The following is a 7,036-nucleotide window of genomic DNA, read 5'->3' as shown; positions in this document are numbered from 1 at the left end:
CCGTGAAGAATTTCTTCCTAATGTCCAGCCTAAACCTGCCCTGTTGCAACTTGCAACCATTCCCCCTGGTTCTGTCCCTAATTCCCTGTGAGAAGAGACCAGCACCAACCTCTCTACAATGTCCTTTCAAGTAACTGTAGAGCATGAGGAGATCCCCCTCAGCCTCCTCTTGGTCAAACTGAACAGACCCAGCTCCCTCAGTCGCTCCTCACAAGGTCTGTTCTCCAGGCCCTTCCCCAGCTTTGTTGCCCTCCTCTGCACTCGCTCCAACACCTCTGTGTTGCTCCACAACTGTGCTCGGGTACTTTAAGAAGCAGAAACAAGAAGTCAACAAAGTTGCACAAAAAGTGCAAAGGACTAGATGATCCCTTAGAGACCCCTTCCAACTCCAGCGATCCGGAAGAACTCACTCGAACACTGTTTCTCATCTGTACGAATGATCCGTCTTGCCTGGTGTCTACGGAGAGCACTGAAGGCAAGGCTGCGGGTTTCACATGCTGCACGTACAGCAAATAGGTCTTATGGCCAAATTTACAAAATTTGTTGAGTTGTAAAGATGAAAGGCCATCGGAGCTAAAAGGAAGGTATTGAGTTCAAGAATAAAACAGACTGTAAACAGACAGACCACGCTAGGGATGTGGCCAAAAACTGGTCAGTGCCTCTGCCTGGTGCGCTGAGAACGTATCTTGGCCAAGGTGGGAGTTGTTTGACCCAGATTTGGTATAAATCCAAGAGATGTGTTCCTGCTCACGGCAATGCCTGGGAAGAAGCTTCGACTAAAGGAACACGGAAGATGGCAACATTGTCTGGGGATGTGAGATGGAAAAAGAGGTGGCTTTAGAAAGCTGGTGAAACCCCCTTTGGTAAGTTCTGACCTCTTTGTGGCTGTCTTTGAGGCTTCCTGGAGCAAAGGGGTCATGGAGAAGTAGGGAAACAAGAGGGGAAGCAGCTACTTGAAAACTGTAAACCAGCAGGCTTGGCACTACAAGCAGTTGTTAGTTCGTTAGCAAGTATCTAGGAGGCAAGAGGTAGATGAAAAACTCTGTAAGAACAACACTAATTCAATCCATTCTCCTTCTTTGATGGGTAATTGGGGGATGAAGCGAAAACAAGCAACAACAGGAGTTAATCTCTTGGGGGTAAGAGGGTATTTTACTTGCTGCAGAGACCAAAGATAGCCACAATTTTTCTTTACAAAGAAAGCTAAGGACTAGCAGGATGCGCTGTTTGGGATCACCAGGGTGCTTCTGAGCATCCCGTGCAGGAACTGCTGTCCAAAACTTGCTCTAGACAGAAATGCACAAGGAAATAAAGCAAGAAAATACTAGAGTAGGAACTACTGCAAGGGAACTCAAAACCTTGCCCTTATGCTTCTGTGTGGAAAGGAGAAGAAGAGCTAGCTGGGGAGGTAGGAGGCTGGTATGAAGGCTTTGGGGGGAAGAAGCTCAAGTCCTGGATGGAGAAGCTGTAAGGAGTGGGAGTTGGGCAATAAGTGATAGTTCTCAGCCTCATGAGGACAGATTAAGAATTTTTGCCAGTCTTCTCCAATGCCTTCCCCACTGTAAGAGGGACATGGAGCTGTTGGAACGGGTCCAGAGGAGGCCACAAAGATGACCCAGGGGCTGGAGCAGCTCTGCTGCGAGGACAGGCTGAGGGAGCTGGGGTTGTTCAGCTGGAGGAGAGGAGAGGAGAGGAGAGGAGAGGAGAGGAGAGGAGAAGACAAGACAAGACTCTGGGGGTAGTCTTCAGGCCTGCAGTGCCTGAAGAGACCTACAGGGAGGCTGGGGAAGGACTTTTTGCAAGAGCATCCACCAGTAGGACAAGGGGAAATGGGTTTAAGTTAAAGGAAAACAGATTTACATTGGATCTTAGGAAGAAATTCTTCAGTCCGAGGGTGGCAAGACTCTGGAATAAATTGTCGAGAAAAGTTCTGGCTGCCCCCTCCCTGGAGGTGTTCAAGGCCAGGTTGGGTGAGCCCTTGAGCATCCGTGTGTGTTTAATGGTTTCCCTGCCCATGGCAGTGGGTTGGATAAGACGAGCTCTAAGGTCCCTTCCAACCTCAGCCATTCTATAATTCTACGATTTCAGGGGCAGCAGAAAGACAAAAGCTCATGTGCTCTCCTGGAGCTACCAGAGCCACACACACAACCAACCCTGCAGGGCTGATCCCGAGATGGAGCTGAAACTCCAGCAGATTCCAGATCATTCCATGAGGTTTCCTTGCATGTCGATTCCCAGCTCACCCTCTAGTTCCCAAGCTACCTGGATATATCCCTGTTTCGCAGGATAACCCTGTTCTCAGCACCCTGAGGAGCAGTACACTAAAAGTATTTTGTCTTTTTTTACTTGGAAGCACATAAAAAAAAATTCTTAGAAAAACAGTGAGAAAAAAGGAAAAAAAAAAAAGGTTAGCCTAGGTACAACCAGTGCTCAGCTGGATGCACAACTAGCTGAAAAATTATTTTCCAAGAGTTAACAATCAGGACAGCCTCTCACATTGGCCACTGGGGCTGGCTCTGGGTTTGGCTCTAATCACTCCATTAATGGCTTGAATAGAGGATAAAAAAATTTAAGTCTCGTGGGTGACTGCTGAGAGGACAGCAAGTGATGAGACCGAGGCGCAAGCCCTAAAGAGGCACTCCTACCTTATTTTTAATCTTAAATTTAACCCATCCCATCAAGCAGCCACACACCATCAACGCCAGGACGAGGAGGAAAAAAAGAGGTAGCGTTGACTTTAATCAGTTTGACATGGAAAGCAAATCACTGCTTTTCACATGGCAGGGAAAAGCTTTGCCGGGCTTGCTGCTTCTCAACTCTGAGCACTGTGTTCTTGAGACAAAAAAAAAAAACAAACACAAACTAACAAACGGCGACAGGCTGCAGAACAACAGAAATGACAGGAAATTAAGGAATCACCAGGAAATGCTCAAGAACTAGACTGGTCTGGTTGAGTGGGGAAAGAGAGAAACCACAGCCAAAAAAAGACTGGGAGGAAGGAGAGGGAAGTCTGGCGAAACCAACCCAGCCCTCTTCATAAAGCATCAGTTATTAATTGTTCTGCATAGCTACCGGGCAGAAAAGAAACAAAAGAAATCAGCCGCTTTTATATTAAAGGGGATTTTGAGGAGATATTAGGCAAAATTTTCCAAGTGTTCAGATGTCGCAACAAAGGTGGTCACAGGATGTCCTTCAGTCGTCTGTCTATGAACGGATGACTTTGATATCTGCAAGAAATGGTTTAGGTACACTCCTGTCCCTCCCAAAACCACCTGGGGGTCTGTTATAAAAGCTGTCATTTATTCTCTCCCTCCCAGATCACTTTCACATCAGAAGTTTAAAGCTTTTGAGAAGCTTAACAAGCCCTTTTCTTGGAAAACTTAATTTCTCTTTCCCAGATTATGGAGGAACACTTGTCCTTCAGCAATTTTCCAAGCTCCCTGAAGTCATCTATGACCTGGGATTATGATGTCAAGGACTGACAGGCAAAAATCCATCAACGTGTAAGAGATCTGATGCTGAAGGTGAGACTTGTGCCTGCTGTCTGAATCACAGAATGGCTGAGGTTGGAAGGGACCTTAGAGATCATCTGATCCAACCCCCTGCCATGGGCAGGGACGTCTCTCAACCAGCCCAGGTTGCTCAAGGGCTCATCCAACCTGGCCTTGAACACCTCCAGGGATGGGGCAGCCACTCTCTGGGCAATCCATTCCAGAGTCTTGCCACCCTCAGACTGAAGAATTCCTTCCTAAGATTCAATTTAATCTGTTTTCCTTTAAGTTAAATCCATTTCCCCTTGTCCTATCGCTGGACACTCGTGTCAAAAGTCCCTCCCCAGCCTCCCTGTAGGCCCCTTCAGGCACTGCAGGCAGGGATAAGGTCCCCCCGGAGTCTTCTCCAGCTCCCTCAGCCTGTCCTTGTAGCTCCAGGCCCTGGATCATCTTTGTGGCCTCTTCTGAACTCGTTCCAACAGGTACAGCCATGATCTCATCTGCTTGCCCTGTTTCACAAGACCCTTTCCTTTTGCCTTGGTTCGCAGGGTATTCCATCCTCCTCGGGCAAAACGTGCAGGTACTTATTTTCTTACCAATCAGGCTGAGCACCTCGCCGCAAACATGTTATTTTCCTCTTGGCTGGCTGAATCCTTCAAGCACATACCCGCAGTCTCCAAGGCTCCCATCTGCTGCACCTATCTGCCTTCCAAGACTTTCACCAAGCAACAGTTTTAATATAAAAAACCAGATTTAGCAAAGTATTACAGCCAGGACTGCATCTTTAGCTCAAAAATTTGGTTTTAAACCAGCTTCTAGGGTGCCTTTCTAGGTGCTGTGTGGTACTTGGAGAGGCCTTGAGAGCAAGCAGAGAGGACGTGGGACCCGTGGGCCACCCACACCCTTGCGGAGCAGGAGCTGGAGGCCAGGCTGAAGGCAGCAGAGCAGCTCCAAGGGCATCGGATGCCCAGAAGCAGGCGTTCAAACCCAGCCCACGCTAAGACACAACGCAGGCAGCGAGTGTGCGTTGTCTCTGCTTACTCCTATCTCATTTCGTGTGACAAACGTCGTGCCAAGGACTTTGCCTTCATACGTATTTGGAAAGCATCTGGTGCAGAATCCTCGAACTCAGCCAAGGTCTAAGGGCTCCTGAAGTCCACTATTACGTATGATCCCCAATTGAATGCGAAAAGTTGAGGCTTGAAATTGTGATTAATTAGCCAATTTACGCTGGAAGGTATGTCAAGAGGTCACACCAAGTGGCTTTAAACACATGAGCTTACTGAGCGCTTGGCAGTAGAACCACAGAATAGTGGAGGGTGGCAAAGAGTTGGGGCTGCTCAAGCTGGAGAAGGCTGCAGGGAGACCTTCTCGCAGTCTTGCAGTAGATATGTGGGGCTTATAAAACAGATGGAGAAAGACCTTTCACCAGGGCCTGTGGTGCCAAGGGGCAATAGATTTAAACTGAAAGGGGTCAGGTTTAGATTGGACATAAGGCAAAAATGTTCTATGATGAAGGAGGTGAGACACTGGCACAGGTTGCCCACCACAGGAAATATTCAAGGTGAGGCTGATCAAGTGGAAGATGTCCCTGCCCATGACAGGGGAGTTGGAACTAGATGATGGATCTTTGAAGGTCCTTTCCAACCCAAACCATTCAGTGATTCTAAGACCAATTTCAGCCATCTCAGGCCTCTCAAGACCAGGGGGAAAGTCTGGAGCAAGGAAGACCCACCCTTGTTGCAGGGAGGATCAGGTTAATACTGTAAATAAACAAGACATACGCAGGTCCATGGGACCTAATGGCTTGCACCCATGAGTGCTGAGGGAGCTGGCCGACATTGTGAGGCCATTCTTGATTATCTTTGAAAATCACGGTGGTTGGGAGAGGTCCTTGAGGCTTGGAAGAAAGCAAACGTCACCACTTCAAAAAGGGCAAGGAGAAGGACTGACTGGCTCAGCCCCACCTTGATCCCTAGGAACGTGATGGAGAAACTATTTCTGGAAACCACTTCTAGACAAGGACTAGGAGGTGTTTGAGAGATAGTCAGCTTGGATTTATGAAAAAGTAAGTATGCTGAACCAATGTAGTAGTCTTCCCTGACAAGACAACTGGCTCAGTGGACAAGTGAAGAGCAGTGGATGTGACCAGTGAAGAGCCATAAAGACCATTAAGTGATTGGAGTATCTGACATACAAGAGGAGGCTGAGAGAGCTGGGACTGCTCAGCCTCGAGAAGAAAAGGCTTAAGGGGATCTTACCAATGTGCTTAAGTGCCCAGTGGAAGATCATAGAGAAGACAGAGCCAGGCTCTTCTCAGTGGCGCTCAGCGATAGAACAGGAGGAAATGGGCACAAATTGAAATACAAGAAGCTCCATTTCACACAGAGAATCACTTTTTTACTGTCACGATGGTCAAGCACTTACGCTGGTTGCGCAGCAAAGCTGCAGAGTCTCCAACCTTGGAGACAGTCAAAACCCAACTAGATGGAGTCCCGGGCAACCTGTTCCTTGGTGACCCCGCTTTGAGACAAGGCTGGGTCTCCAGAGGTCCCTGCCAAGCTCAGCCATGCCATGGTTCTCCAGTAAGCCCCACTGACGTCAAAATAAACCACATCCCCTGCTCTTTTTCACAGCATCTCTTTGGTTGGAAGAGACCTTTAAGATCACTGAGTTCTGCACATAGTAGGTTACCACTAGTAACGGATGAGCTCCCCTTGATTTCCATGCTACTAGTCCAACTTACAACACAAGTGGCCAATTACCTTCATAGCTTTTAGCCTGATGCAGCCGTCTGGTGTCACTTCAGGACAAGCCTGCACCCAGGCTTGAAATGCAGCAGGATTTGCTGTTCAAGATTACAGCTCATTTTGGCAACAACCGCTCTACAGCTTTAAGTGTAATTTTACGACAAGTGAGATCCACGGTAGGAAACACGAGCAGAGTAGAGCACGAGTAGGGTTCAGGCCAGCCCAACTGAGAGTGTCTATGATAAAGCCATAATCAAGGTGTCAAAAGGAACACTCAGGTGGAGGCATCAGTTCCAGTTTTTCTGCGCTAAAGCCTTCCAAGAGACTTCCAGAGGTTTAGGGAGTCTGGACAGGCAGAAAATGACAACTGACATGATGCCACGTGCCTTGCTGCAAAATAAACACGTCTCAGACAACTCAAGACAAGCAGAGAATTAAAATTATTTTTAAGAAACAAGACACCTCCAACCACCAAGCACTCCCACAGCACGGCTGGATATTCTCACTCCAGCTAGGAGGGACCAAGCCAAGTCTGTTGAAGCGTGACTGACCCCACCACCTCGGAGCGGAGATTGACTCGGGGAGTTTCTGCCGCCCCTCCTCCGGCCGGGCTGGGGAGGAGGAACCGCTCGCAGCCGTTTGGCTCAGCTCCCTCCGGACAACCCATCTTCTTCATTGATTCAGCCAATCTTCCCGCGTGCAAAGGCTTCCCAATTCGCTTCCAGCAAAGGTTAGCGGGGTTAAGTTCAAACCACCAATTTAAGCTGTTTAAACTCATCCTGCCAATTTTCCCCC

The sequence above is a fragment of the Apaloderma vittatum genome, unplaced genomic scaffold (genome assembly GCF_000703405.1).
Source record: "Apaloderma vittatum isolate BGI_N311 unplaced genomic scaffold, ASM70340v1 scaffold10729, whole genome shotgun sequence".
Taxonomy (NCBI): domain Eukaryota; kingdom Metazoa; phylum Chordata; class Aves; order Trogoniformes; family Trogonidae; genus Apaloderma; species Apaloderma vittatum.
This window is presented reverse-complemented; position numbering follows the sequence as displayed.